Genomic DNA, 15,315 nt, shown 5'->3' with positions numbered 1-15,315 from the left:
CCTCATTGTACAATACCAAATCTAGGATATCCTGTTCCCTAGTTGGTTCCTCAACAAACTGGTCCAAAAGAACATCCTGTACACACTCCAGGAATTCATTCACCATGGTATTATTGCTATTGTGGTTTGCCCAGTCGATATGTATATTAAAGTCACCCATGATTACTGTAACACCCTTGTTACATGCATCTCTAATTTCCTGTTTAATGTTGTCCACTTTTCTTACCACTACTGTTTGGAGGTCTTTAGACAACTCCCACTAATGTTTTCACCCCTTGCTGCTTCTTAGCTCCACCTAGACTGATTCTACGTCTAGATTTTCTCACTATTACACTGATTTCATCCTTTCTTAACAACGTCACCCCTCCCACTTTTCCTTTTTGCCTGTCCTTTCTAAATATCAAATATCCTTGCATATTTAGTTCCCAGCCTTGGTTACCCTGCAGCCATGTCTCCATAATAACAGTCATATCATACCTGTTTACAGCTACTTGCACTGATAATTCGTCTACTTTATTATGAATGCTGTGTGCATTCAGATACACTACTTTTAAATTTGTCTTTTTAACATTTTTACACAATTTATTTTGTACTATGGTCCTGTTTGCCACTAGCCCCTGTTTCCTCTGCCTTCCACCTTTGCTTTCTACTTTTCTATCATTCATTTCCATCTTTGTTTCCCCCCTCTTGTGTCTCCCTGCTCAGGTTTCCATCCCCCGCCACTCTAGTTTAAACCTTCCCCCATGGTACTAGCTGATGCACCTGTGAGGATATTGGCCCCAGTCCTGCTTGAACATGTCCCACCTTCTCCAGAATCGGTCACAATACCGTAGGAATCTAAATCCCTTCCACCTATGCCATTTCTCCAACCATACACTAATCCAATCTATTCTCCCATTCCTGATCTTGCTAGCACATGGCACTGAGAGTAATCCTGAGATTACTACCTCTGAAGACCTGCCTTTTAATTTATTTTCTAGCTCTCTATATTCTGCTTGCATGGCCTCATCCCTCTTTTTACCTATGTTGCTGGTACCAACATGGACCATGGCCTCTAGCTGTTCACCTTTCCCCTTCCGCAGCTGCTCCTTGACCCTGGCACCAGAGGGGCAACTTACATCTTCCCCCTTCTGCAGCTGCAGAAACATTCTCCTTAGAATTGAATCCGCTATTGTTATTGCTCTCCCATTCTTTTGCCTTCCCCACCTCCCCGCCATACTGTGCAACTGAGCCACTCATGGTGTCATGGACTTGGCTCTTGCTGCATTCCCCTAAGAAACCACCTCCTTAGTAGTATCCAAAACAAAAAATCTGATAGAGAGGGAGATGAACCCAGAAGGCTCCTGCACTAACTGCCTAATGCTTTTACTCTGTCTGACAGTCAGCCTTTCCCTTTATGCCTATGCACTCTTTACTCTGGTAAGACCAACTCACTGTACATGCTATCCACAGAGATCCCAACCTTTTGGAAGCTCCACAGTGACTCCAGCTGCTGCTCCAGGTTTCAAACAGTAGATTTCGATTAGTTCCAGTTGGAGACATTTCCTGCATTCATAATTACCCAGGACACTGACTTCCCACATTGCACAGGAAGAACATTCCACACAGCCAAGCTACCCTGCCATGACTTACCCTTAAATTCTTCCCTCTAATTTAAAGGATATTAAATATACTAGGGACCTTACCTTCTTGTACTTAAACACTACTTAATCTAAAGACCATTTTTTACTTTAAAAGGGAGCATAGTAGAAATACTCACCCAGTCTACTTACCAACGCCACTGCCCCGCTTCTTGCGCAGGCTCCCAGTCCCACTCGATGAACCTCTGCTTCTCCTGTGATGTCACTCTTGGTTGTTTTCAAAAATCACCCATCTTGCAGCTTTTATTATGTTTATCCTCCTGCTCCTCTGGATTCTGCTGACTGCCTGTTTCGGGGTCCTCCTCTTGCCCTCTCCTCTAGGTGCTGCTGTATGCCTGTCTCGGGGTCCTCCTCTCACCCTCTTGATGTTGTTGACAGCCTGTCCCAAGGTCCTGCTCTCACTCTCTCCTCTAGGTGCTGTTGACTTGCCTGTCCCAGAGTCCTCCCCTCACACTCGTCTCCCATCTGTTGACACATCTGTTCCGTGGAACAGATGGCAATGGAGATTGCCAGGGTGCCTAAACAGCTGTCTGTTGGTGATGGTGATTTGCTGTTAGTAAGTAATAAAGGAAGTAATAAAGGTAGTGCTGAAATCACCTTGGCACAATAGTGGAGATCTCAGTTCATAATTATACATTGGCATGAAAGGGAATGCCAATAGGGTTGTGTCATAAAGGCAGTCTGAATATGGCTAAAGCAATGGTGTGCATCAGAGTGTGCTTTCACAATGAGAAGGGCTAGACCTCAGTAACTGCTTTTGTAACTTACACAGGTTCCGCTCTCTTCCCTCGAGCATAAGTGCTGGGTGTAAAGCAATCATCTGTACTACAATGTTCCACGTTGACCCAAGGCATTGCAGCTCAAGAGGCCATGTATCATCCAGGTAATATTGTTGTCTGCTATGCCCCTTGCCTTGGCTGCATTTGCATTCTAGGTATCAAAGGATATGCTTTGTGCGGTAAGTAGAAGTATATAGAAGCCAGGAATGTCACTCTCCCTGGCAACTGTCTGACATTGAAGCTGGCTGTATGCAGCCTTGGTGTTGTATTGACCCTGAGATGAGCTTCCAATCATATATCCATTCCATCATCATGATCAACTACTTCCACCTCCCAAATAGTGCCTGACCGTGCCCCCACCATAGCTCATCCATTGCAGAAACCTTAAACATATCTTTGTTGCCTGAAGACATGGCTATTCCAATGCTTTCCTACCCAGTCTTCCATCTTCCACCCACTGCAACCAACCCCTCCACCGCCCCCCCCCCCCACCGCCAACCCCCCACTACCACCTGATATAAACTTGATCTCATCTAAAACTCTGCTATCCACATCGTTACTTACACTAAGGCACATTCACCCATCATTGTTTGCTGTGCCGTGATTCGAGGATGGTGTCTACTCAGGGTCACAAATGTCAGTCATGGGTCTTCATGAAACTGAACATGCTAATGCTCAACCCACAGATCTTTGAGCACATGGGGACGGAATGTCCCAGAAGATAGTGGGATCCAGAGTGCGGGATTTGCTTCCTTTTATTTCCTTTTTTGCACCCCCCGCCCCCCCCCCCCCCCCCCCGCCGATGGACTTGTTGCCATTTTGAACAATTGGTAGCAAGTTCCTCCTGGTCATTAATGTCAATGGTGCTGTTGGACAAAACAAAATGCCCTTAAAGCATTTTCTTTGTCCTTCCCAGCTGCAGCACTGACCATTTGAGAGTTGATGAAAAAAGACCTGGTGGCATTGATACTTTTCGGCCATCTGAACACCATCAAAGTTGATTTTTCAGGAGTTTTGCCTGAATGCTTGTAGAACAAGACATTAATGTTTCTTTGACTGTTCCCCCATTGAATTTGGAAGCTGCAGTGGAAGCATTGCTGGTGAAATTTCTCTACCACTCTTATGTGTTGCTGATATACAGTTCAGGTCATAATGTAGTACAGGAGTGTGGTGACAACTGCTCTGAACACGAGGACTTCTGTGGTCTTACGGAGCTCTTTTCTTGTCAAACACCTGCTCTTGTAGACTATAGAAAGCTGAGAGAGATGGCTGCCAAGGAATAGGAAGTACTCAACATTTTCCAGAGTCCCTCCTCTACACATATCAGAGGTAGAATATTTGGCTGACCAGATATGGGTTGATATATGAGTTTTGTTTAGGCAACATTACAGGACAGGCTGAGTTTCATGTTTGCAAAATTGAAGAGATGGAGAGTTGCTTGAAAATCTGGCACAGAATGGATAATAACATTGCAGTCATCCATAAACTGTAGATCATGTATGTCTATAGTGGTCAGTTTAATTTTGCCACAGAGGCGACTGAGGTTAAAGAATTTTCTATCCAGGTAGTATTTTATACTCATACCAAAAGACAGTTGATCTTTGTTGCTGTGAATAGCCACTGTCAGGTAGACTGTAAATAGCCTGGGGGCTAATCACATAACTTTGCTTGGCACCAGTTCAGATTTTAAAGGCAACTGTTTCAGATCTCCCACTCAAGACAGTTGCAAAACTCTGCTTTCCATATCCTTCTTCACACTGAGGCCCATTCGCCCATCACCCCAGTGCTCATTGACCAAATTAGCTCCCAGTCTGGCAGCAGATCAATTTTCCTCATCCTTGATTTATATTCCCTCCCTGGCTCTGCAACCTCCTCCATTTCAGCACCCCTCAGATATCTGCATTCTACTGATTTTGGGACAATTGCGCATCTCTGATTTTAATTGTTCCATTATTGGCGGCTATGCTACGGCTATGATGGCTCAGGCCCTCAGCTTTGAAATTCCTTCCCTAAACCTATCCACCTCTCTTTGCTCTTCTAGGATGCTTCTTCAACCTCCCTCTTTGAACAAACTTTCATCATCTATTCTAACTTTGCCTTTATTAAATGTCCTGTGAAGTGCATTGGTTTGGTTTACTATGTTAAAGATGCTATATAAATGCTTTTTTAAAATTTGAAGATGGAAACTAAATCCTGTAATGGAACTTTTTTTACCAACAAAGTGTTCCTCCACTGCAGCTGGAACTCCTTATTCCTTCTCAAGCCAGGCTGAATCGTGACATAAGTTTTTATGGTGCTTTCTGATATTATACTTCTACAATGAGAAGTTTGAAAGATACAATTTTGATTATGTACCTCATTCTCATTCAAAAATTTTCAATAGCTGGAAACTTTAGCCCAAACCAAAAAACAGCCATCTGAAAGAAACTCCATGCAGACTTTTGTACCATTAAATAATGGATTTAATGAGTAAGCTTTGTTTTTTTTTTAATATCACCTGCTTGTGTTGTAAATTCCATATCTATCTATGTGCATTTATTTTATGTGAAAAGAAAAACAGTAGCTAGAAATCATGTGCAACAAATTCAGTAGGTTAGTGGTTCTGTGATACTTACTGGTCAAACTTTAACAACAAAAATTATTGTTTGGTTTTCTTTTGGTTACTTAATGGGTGAGTGTGAATAATTCAAAATGCGCCATTCAGATATGCAGATATTTAAGCCAATTGTGGTGTTTTTTCACCTTATGCACCTGTGGTGCTCCAGAAGTATGATGTAACACTTTGGAGATGTTATGCATCTGTGGTTACACACATTCAAATGTGCCAGCTTCTAAAAATAAACTTTATTTCTTCGTCTTACAAGTAGGTTTACAATGACACTGCAATGAAGTTACTGTGAAAATCCCAGTTCCCGTTTGGGTACACTGAGGGAGAATTTAGCATGGCCAACACACCTAACCAGCACGTCTTTCGGACTGTGGGAAGAAACCGGAGCACCCGGAGGAAACCCACGCAGACACGGGGAGGACGTGCAGACTCCGCACAGACAGTGACCAAGCTGGGAATCAAAACCGGGTCCCTGGCGCTGTGAGGCAGCAGTGATAACCACTGTAAATATGAGAAATACTGTTAGTTACATATCCATATGCAAAACATATGGATATGTAACTTCCTGGTAGCATTATTTAAAACAAAATATAATTTATTAATAATATTTTTGAACAAAATACAATTGCACTTTTACCAAAGGTATCTGCTGTTTAGAGCAATCTTTTCTGACTTTGTTTGGCATGGATTATTTGCTTTTGCTTCATGGAAATTGTTAAAAGCTAAGTGTTTCTTAACTCATAATTAATTATGTATTATATTTGCACGATATAGTGAGCTAAACTGCATTTAATTCACAACTGTAATTATTTTCAAAACAGCTTGCATTTGATTTTCAACATTCAAAACACATTTGAAGTTGAAGCTTCTTTTTCTCACACACTTTTGACTCTCCACTTTTTTTGATGGAGTGTTGTGTTCCATGCATGTGCTCAGACACATTGCCCAAGTAGTTATCTGGCAGTTACTGTTGGCAAGCAATTTGACTGATTCTATGCATTCACATATGCATTCCCAGCACTAGATAATGATCATGAGAAAGAACACTGACTGGTTTTCTCCTTCCTAGCCTCAACTAAGGTGAATTATAGTGACTCTAATACTGTTCCAACTGCACCTAACTCACTACAATCCTACCGATATGGTACGGAAAAATCTGATAAAGCATTTGGGGAGAGCAACTGAATTTGGATCTGGTAAAACGTTGGAATATTTAAATTGAGACATTATTCGATTCAGTGCATGTGTGTTTAAGTATCAAATTAAGCCAGATATAAAAGCACCTCCATGTGTTTGTGAATAGTAAAAAAAACTATTGTGAATAATCTGTAAAGATTCACTCCTAAAGGGCTTTATTTTTAGATTTAATTTTCCTTATCTCCTTTCTAGCCCCCTCCCCTGAGTCACACATTACATCTTAGCCAAGATGACAAGGAGACAATCTGTTCTCAAGCACTATGCCAACGCCATTCTGTAACTAACTGCTACGAGGTTGCCAAAAGTGGCCCAGGGTGCCTCTCCTTCCAATTTTTACTCTCTCCCTTTGGGAAGGTGCCTCCTTCTAGTAACGTGGCTGAATTTAAAAACTTGCTGTGTGAAGAATCACGGCCATGAATTTGTGCCCATCCTGTGTGGCGTGGCAATAATACAATGTGACACAACACTCCCACACTTCAGATTCTATTGGCCAACATTTGAATCACATTTAGCTTGTACTCAGCCTAATAGAAATTGTCACAATTGTTACTTTTGAATCTTTATCATATGATTTGATATTTCTGTTTGTTCATATTTACATCTGATTACCTGAGTCTTATTGTTGCAATTCAGTACCTGACTTACAGTACCTGGTTGAAGATAGCTTTTTTTTTGCCCAGACGAAAATGATTCACATGTAAGTTTATGAACATGAACAGCACATCTCTCTTAGCAGTTAAATACTGAGTTCTGCAAGTCAAACCAAAGTGACATGAGATTATCCCCTCCAGCAATCTGCATTGCCCGGCGCAATTCACCAAAGATCCTTAGACAGCACCTTCCAAACCCACGGCCACTTCCATCTAGGAGGACAAGGGCAGCAGATGCATGGGAACACCACTACCGGCACGGTAGCACAGTGGTTAGCACTGCTGCTTCACAGCTCCAGGGACCTGGGTTCGATTCCCGGCTCGGGTCACTGTCTGTGTGGAGTTTGCACATTCTCCTCATGTCTGCGTGGGTTTCCTCCGGGTGGTCCGGTTTCCTCCCACAGTCCAAAGATGTGCGGGTTAGGTTGATTGGCCAGGTTAAAAATTGCCCCTTAGAGTCCTGAGATGTGTAGGTTAGAGGGATTAGCGGGTAAATATGTGGGGGTAGGGCCTGGGTGGGATTGTGGTCGGTGCAGACTCGATGGGCCGAATGGCCTCCTTCTGCACTGTAGGGTTTCTATGATTACCTACAAGTTCCCCTCCAAGCCACTCACCATCCTGACTTGGAAATGTATCGCTGTTCCTTCGCAGTCACTGGGTCAAAATCATGGAATTTCCTCCCTAACGGCATTATGGATCAACCCACTGAGCATGGACAGCAGTCATTCAAGAAGGCAGCTCACCATCACCTTCTCAAGGGCAACTGGGGATGGACAATAAATGCTGGCCAGCCAGCAAAACACATGTCCCACGAATGAATAAAAAATAAAATCTCACATCAACTCTCTCTGGATTCCAGTCAGGCCCTGACTCCAAGGGCAGAGTTTGAGGTTCTGATGGGGGCTAGCACTGAAGCTGGCAGGCACAAAAATAGTGCTATCAGTTAGTGCGCTGAACCCTCAGTTCCATCCTGCCCCGGGCCATTTTCTGGAGTTACAGTAGGGTGTGACAAGGTTACGCAACCATAAGTGGTGGGTTACCAATTAAAGGCCTATTGTTGGAGGCTGACTGGGATTCTCCGGTTGACCTCCAGGTCCCCACACGAGGCGGGAGACTGTATAGCTGCCTGGAGGCCAGGCTGGGGATGGCAGCACTGCAAGGAGGCTTAAATACCCTCTTTTCCTGCCTGGGTTCCTGGCTTCAGCAGCAGTTGCAGGCCGGGCTGCAAAGGCCTTTTTAATTTGAAGTTTGAGAGATTTGGAGAAGGAAGTGCTTCCATTTGAAGCACCCTCCCTCTCACTTACTTGCCATGACATCCTGCTGCTACTTTCAAACTGGCACGGGTCCTTCAGCTTTGACAGCCCACCCATTGTCCTTAAGTGGACAGCAAACCCACCCTCTGATCATTAATTGGAAAAATCACAGATGAGTGACTGTTGCTCACACACTGCAAGTTTCTGACCGCACCCTCTCCCCCCAATATTAATACTAATACATAACAATATTAATGGCTTCTGCCTTGAAATTTGCAGCAAATCAAATAATGCCACAACATTCAAGCTTTCCTTCTGGTATGCACCTATTTAAGAATATAAAAAATAGGAGCAGAGTTAAGTACTGTGGTTCCTCAAGCCTACTCCACCACTCAATGAGAACATATGATTGATCTTCTACCTCAACTCCACCTTCCAGTCCTGTCCTCGTATCCCTTGATTCTCTTAAATTAAAAAGTTTTAAAGTTTATTTATTTGTGTCACAAGTAGGCTTACATTAACACTGCAATGAAGTTACTGTGAAAATCCCCTAATCATCACATTTCAGTGCTTGTTTGGGTACACTGAGGGAGAATTTAGCATGGCCAATGCACCAAACCAGCATGTCTTTCGGACTGTGGGAGGAAACAGGAACACCCGGAGGAAACCCATGCAGACACAGGGGGAACATACAGACTCCGCACAGACAGTGACCCAAGCCAGGAATTAAACCTGGATTCCTAGCACTGTGAGGCAGTAGTGCTAACCACTGTGCTGCCTAAAATTGATTCCACAGGAAAGTATTAGAGTGTGGAAGTTCATAGAATCCCTACAGTGCAGAAGGTGGCCATTTGGCCCATCGAGTCTGCACCGACAACAATCCCACCCAAGCCCTATCCCCGTAACCCCACAGATTTACCCCGCTAATCCCTCTAACCTACGCATCCCGGGACACTAAAGGGCAATTTAGCATGGCCAATCAACCTAACCCGCACACCTTTGGACTGTGGGAGGAAACCGGAGCATCCGGAGGAAACCCAAAAGTTGTGATAGTTTTTGTAATTGTAATCCCATTAAGAGTCCTTTAATAAAGTAATACTGTCATGACACCCGAATACTATACTGTGTCACGGAGAGATAAGACGTTGGTTTTCATTTGTGAATCTCAATTTGGAGGTTGGCTGAACTCATCAGTACTTTTGAGGTGCAGTGACTGTTGCTTTGTAAGCAAACAAAGGAGTTATTTTGCACATTACAAGATTCCACAAATGGCATTTATTTTGGACAGAGTTGGTTGAGAACAAATATTGGCCAGGGAACTGGGAGAACAAGATCTTTTCTTTAAATAGTGTCATGGGCCTTTCATTGAACAAGGAACAAGTCCCCTTGAATTAGCGGCACAGCAGTAATGGGAGAGGGTCATTGGGAAACCAGAAATGCCAACAAAGGTGGGGAACAACTATTAAAAGCAGCTGTCGACCGTTGCTAAATTTCCATTTGTTGCAGTCATTTGCGATTAATATTGGCAAAAAAAACATGAAAAGGAAAAGATCTGCATTAATATTTTATTGGAAATTTCCTAAAATGTTTCACGGCGTTCCTTTTGAGGTCCAGCGACCGTTGCTATAGGCAAACACAAGAGTTATTTTACACATCATAAACATTCCACCAACAGCATTTGTTTTGGATCGACTTAGTTGAGAACAAACATTGGCCAGTGGAGAACTTCTTATTCCTCTTTGAATAGTGCCGTGCATCTTTCAGTGAACAGGGGGCAAGAGTGAGAAAGAATGGCACCGAAAAAGCAATAATTAGACAAGGAAAGTATCCACTTCAAACGCAACAATCCTCAATAACAAACTGATGCGCAAAATGGTGCTAATCATCTCTAATGAGATACAAGTGTTGACAGTGAATTGGGTCAAACAAAATTTACATTTATTTACCAAGAGTTAACATGAGTCTGGATAAAAACAAAATCTACATTTATTTACCTTGATGTTAACATGAGTATAACACGGATCTCAGTGCAGGGTGGATGTCAGGGTTAGTGAAAACAGTTGGGGGGGGGGGAATGAGGTGGGCTGACTTGTCGGCTTGCGCTGTGGTGGTTTAACGGTGGCGGCACGTGACCTCCAACTGCCGCAGCTGGCGCCTGTGCGGGACTCGGAGTCTCCCCCTCCTGATTGATAGAGACGGGGTGTCGATGGGAACAGGGTTAGAAACATAGAAACAGAGAAACCCTACAGTGCAGAAGGAGGCCATTCGGCCCATCAAGTCTGCACCGACCACAATCCCACCCAGGCCCTACCCCCACATATTTTACCCGCTAATCCATCTAACCTACGCATCCCAGGACTCTAAGGGACAATTTTTGTTAGTTATGTCAGTTTCTCTAAGATCATAAAACTCATTGTTTTTTAAAGGTAAATGTCGTCTCCCTCCTGGATACCATGAATCAGTTCTCTGTTCCTGACCTTTCGACACAGATGCCATCATCTCACGTGAGAACACCATCCACCAGGTACACGGTACATACTCTTGCAACTCGGCCAACGTTGTCTACCTGATATGCTGCAGGAAAGGATGTCCCGAGGCATGGTACATTGGGGAAACCATGCAGACGCTGCGACAACGGATGAATGAACACCGCTCGACAATCATCAGGCAAGACTGTTCTCTTCCTGTTGGGGAGCACTTCAACGGTCACGGGCATTCGGCCTCTGATATTCGGGTAAGCGTTCTCCAAGGCGGCCTTCACGACACACGACAGCGCATAGTCGCTGAGCAGAGACTGATAGCCAAGTTCCACACACATGAGGACGGCCTCAACCGGGATCTTGGGTTTATGTAACCCCCTGTAACCTATCTGTAACCCCCACAGCTTCCTGGACTTGCAGAATCTCACTGGTTGTCCTGTCTGGAGACAATACACATCTCTTTAACCTGTGCTTAATATGCTCTCTCCACTGGCTGACAGGGTTAGTGAACACAGTAAGAGTTTTAACAACACCAAGTTAATGTCCAACGGGTTTATTTGGTAGCAAATGCCATTTGCTTTCGGAGCCCTGCCCTCTTTTTAGGTCAAACCAAATAAACAAACTCAGATTAAGTCAGGACAAAGTAAAAGGGGCAGTTCCCCAAAAGGAGGGGGGAACAGCCCGAACAGAAATCAAAGTACAAAAGAAACTTAAAAACATCAAATTAAAATGTGATTGTCAGGGTCAATAACTCACCCCAACCCCTGCAGTGCCCAGCGGGCGCGGAAGGCGTCAACCGTGCCCGTGGACACCGCATGCTCCCTCTCCAGGGACACCTGGCTGCGAACGTAGCCGCGGTAGAGGGGAAGCCAGTCAGGATGGACGGCCCCCTCGATCGCCCGCTGCCTGGACCGGTAAATGGCGCATTTCGCCAGGCCCAGGAGCAGGTTCACGAGGAGGTTGCCATCCCGACCCTCCCCTCTCCGCACCGGGTGTCCGTAGATCAGGAGCGTGGGACTGAAGTGCAAACAAAACATCAATAAAAGGTTCTGTAGGAAAACAAAAAGGGAGTGCAGCCGAAGACACAAAACATAGACATGGTTCCTTCATCAGATGGAGTGGATGTCTGCTCACAAACAAGGCATGATGTGGAGATACCGGCGTTGGACTGGGGTAAACACAGTAAGACGTCTGACAACACCAGGTTAAAGTCCAAAAGGTTTATTTGGTAGCAAAAGCCACCAGCTTTCGGAACAGGCTGTTCCTTCATCAGGTGGGTGGGAGTTCTGATCACAAACAGGGCACAAAGACACAAACTCAATTTACATGAATAATGATTGGAATGCGAGTCTTTACAGCTAATCAAGTCTTAAAGGTACAGACAATGTGAGTGGAGAGAGCATCAAGCACAGGTTAAAGAGATGCGTATTGTCTCCAGACAGGACAGCCAGTGAGATTTTGCACATCCAGGCAAGTCGTGTGTCGTGAAGGCCACCTTGGAGAACGCTTACCCGGAGATCAGAGGCTGAATGCCCGTGACCGCTGAAGTGCTCCCCAACAGGAAGAGAACAGTCTTGCCTGGTGATTGTCGAGGCAAGGCACACAGAGACACAAAATCAAGTCACAGAATGCTGATTAGAATGTGAATTCCCACAGCCAATCAAGTCTTAAAGATACAATGTGAGTGGAGGGAGCATCAGGCACAGGTTAAAAAAGAAATGCATATTGTCTCCAGACAGGACAGCCAATGAGATTCTGCAAGTCCAGGAGGCAAGCTGTGGGGTTTACCGATAGTGTGACATGAACCCAAGATCCCGGTTTAGGCCGTCCTCATGTGTGCGGAACTTGGCCACCAGCGCAGAGTCGCTGAGCAGAAACTGATAGCCAAGTTCCGCACACATGAGGACGGCATGAGGGGCGGCATGGTAGCACAGTGGTTAGCACTGCTGCTTCACAGCTCCAGGGACCTGGGTTCGATTCCTGGCTTAGGTCAATGTCTGTGTGGAGTTTGCACATTCTCCTCGTGTCTGCATGGGTTTCCTCCGGGTGCTCCGGTTTCCTCCCACAGTCCAAGGATGTGCGGGTTAGGTTGATTGGCCATGCTTAAATTGCCCCTTAGTGTCCTGAGATGTGTAGGTTTGAGGGATTAGTGGGTAAAATATATAGGGATATGGGGGTAGGGCCTGGATGGGATTGTGGTCGGTGCAGACTCGATGGGCCAAATGGCCTCTTTCTGTACTGTAGGGTTTCTATGAATACACATTTCTTTAACCTGTGCCTAATGCTCCCTCCACTCACACCGTCCGCATCTCTAAGACTCGACCAGCTGCAAAGATTCGCATTCCAATCAGCCCTCTACAAATTGATTTTGTGTCTCTGTGTGCCTTGTTTGAGAGCAGATATCCACTCCATCTGACAAAGGAGCAGCGCTCCGAAAGCTAATGGCATTTGCTACCAAATAAACCTGTTGGACTTTAACCTGGTGTTGTTAAAACTCTTACTGTGTTTACCCCAGTCCAACGCCGGCATCTCCACATCAGAGTTAGTGAACACAGTAAGAAGTCTCACAACACCAGGTTAAAGACCAGGTTAAATGGACTTTAACCTGGTGTTGTGAGACTTCTTACTGTGCTTACCCCAGTCCAACGCCGGCATCTCCACATCAGAGTTAGTGAAAACAGTGGGGGGGGGGGGGGGGAAGGAGGAGGTGGTAGTGGGAGGGGGGCGGGGGGAGGAGGAGGCGGGTAGCGGGGGGAGGAGGAGGAGGAGGCGGTAGCGGGGGGAGGAGGAGGAGGAGGCGGTAGCGGGGGGAGGAGGAGGAGGAGGCGGGAGCGGGGGGAGGAGGAGGAGGAGGCGGTAGCGGGGGGAGGAGGAGGAGGAGGCGGTAGCGGGGGGAGGAGGAGGAGGAGGCGGTAGCGGGGGGAGGAGGAGGAGGAGGCGGTAGCGGGGGGAGGAGGAGGAGGAGGTGGTAGCGGGGGCGGGAGGAGGTGGTAGCGGGGGCGGGAGGAGGTGGTAGCGGGGGCGGGAGGAGGTGGTAGCGGGGGGAGGAGGAGGAGGAGGCGGTAGCGGGGGGAGGAGGAGGAGGAGGCGGTAGCGGGGGGAGGAGGAGGAGGAGGCGGTAGCGGGGGGAGGAGGAGGAGGAGGCGGTAGCGGGGGGAGGAGGAGGAGGAGGCGGTAGCGGGGGGAGGAGGAGGAGGAGGCGGTAGCGGGGGGAGGAGGAGGAGGAGGCGGTAGCGGGGGAGGGGCGGGGGAGGGGCGGGAGGAGGTGGTAGCGGGGGCGGGAGGAGGTGGTAGCGGGGGCGGGAGGAGGTGGTAGCGGGGGCGGGAGGAGGTGGTAGCGGGGGCGGGAGGAGGTGGTAGCGGGGGCGGGAGGAGGTGGTAGCGGGGGCGGGAGGAGGTGGTAGCGGGGGCGGGAGGAGGTGGTAGCGGGGGCGGGAGGAGGTGGTAGCGGGGGCGGGAGGAGGTGGTAGCGGGGGCGGGAGGAGGTGGTAGCGGGGGCGGGAGGAGGTGGTAGCGGGGGCGGGAGGAGGTGGTAGCGGGGGCGGGAGGAGGTGGTAGCGGGGGCGGGAGGAGGTGGTAGCGGGGGCGGGAGGAGGTGGTAGCGGGGGCGGGAGGAGGTGGTAGCGGGGGCGGGAGGAGGTGGTAGCGGGGGCGGGAGGAGGTGGTAGCGGGGGCGGGAGGAGGTGGTAGCGGGGGCGGGAGGAGGTGGTAGCGGGGGCGGGAGGAGGTGGTAGCGGGGGCGGGAGGAGGTGGTAGCGGGGGCGGGAGGAGGTGGTAGCGGGGGCGGGAGGAGGTGGTAGCGGGGGCGGGAGGAGGTGGTAGCGGGGGCGGGAGGAGGTGGTAGCGGGGGCGGGAGGAGGTGGTAGCGGGGGCGGGAGGAGGTGGTAGCGGGGGCGGGAGGAGGTGGTAGCGGGGGCGGGAGGAGGTGGTAGCGGGGGCGGGAGGAGGTGGTAGCGGGGGCGGGAGGAGGTGGTAGCGGGGGCGGGAGGAGGTGGTAGCGGGGGCGGGAGGAGGTGGTAGCGGGGGCGGGAGGAGGTGGTAGCGGGGGCGGGAGGAGGTGGTAGCGGGGGCGGGAGGAGGTGGTAGCGGGGGCGGGAGGAGGTGGTAGCGGGGGCGGGAGGAGGTGGTAGCGGGGGCGGGAGGAGGTGGTAGCGGGGGCGGGAGGAGGTGGTAGCGGGGGCGGGAGGAGGTGGTAGCGGGGGCGGGAGGAGGTGGTAGCGGGGGCGGGAGGAGGTGGTAGCGGGGGCGGGAGGAGGTGGTAGCGGGGGCGGGAGGAGGTGGTAGCGGGGGCGGGAGGAGGTGGTAGCGGGGGCGGGAGGAGGTGGTAGCGGGGGCGGGAGGAGGTGGTAGCGGGGGCGGGAGGAGGTGGTAGCGGGGGCGGGAGGAGGTGGTAGCGGGGCGGGAGGAGGTGGTAGCGGGGGCGGGAGGAGGTGGTAGCGGGGGCGGGAGGAGGTGGTAGCGGGGGCGGGAGGAGGTGGTAGCGGGGGCGGAGGAGGTGGTAGCGGGGGCGGGAGGAGGTGGTAGCGGGGGCGGGAGGAGGTGGTAGCGGGGGCGGGAGGAGGTGGTAGCGGGGGCGGGAGGAGGTGGTAGCGGGGGCGGGAGGAGGTGGTAGCGGGGGCGGGAGGAGGTGGTAGCGGGGGCGGGAGGAGGTGGTAGCGGGGGCGGGACGAGGTGGTAGCGGGGGCGGGAGGAGGTGGTAGCGGGGGCG

At 49.0% G+C, this 15,315-nt stretch overlaps 1 protein-coding gene across 2 annotated transcripts in view; it reads right to left on the bottom strand.

Moving 5' to 3' along the window:
* akt1 (v-akt murine thymoma viral oncogene homolog 1) overlaps positions 1–2,049 on the bottom strand; it is a 120,780-nt gene extending 118,731 nt beyond the window's left edge. Inside the window, exon 1 of one of the 2 annotated variants that reach the window (XM_078233976.1) lies at positions 1,773–2,049. The gene's annotated coding sequence lies outside the window, so the exon portion shown is untranslated. Of the gene's footprint in view, positions 1–1,759 lie in introns of both variants that reach the window. The other variant, XM_078233975.1, reaches the window with a different exon arrangement.
* Positions 2,050–15,315: the final 13,266 nt, after the last annotated feature.

The sequence above is a fragment of the Mustelus asterias genome, chromosome 18 (assembly GCF_964213995.1).
Source record: "Mustelus asterias chromosome 18, sMusAst1.hap1.1, whole genome shotgun sequence".
Lineage (NCBI taxonomy): Eukaryota > Metazoa > Chordata > Chondrichthyes > Carcharhiniformes > Triakidae > Mustelus > Mustelus asterias.
This window is presented reverse-complemented; position numbering and strand designations above follow the sequence as displayed.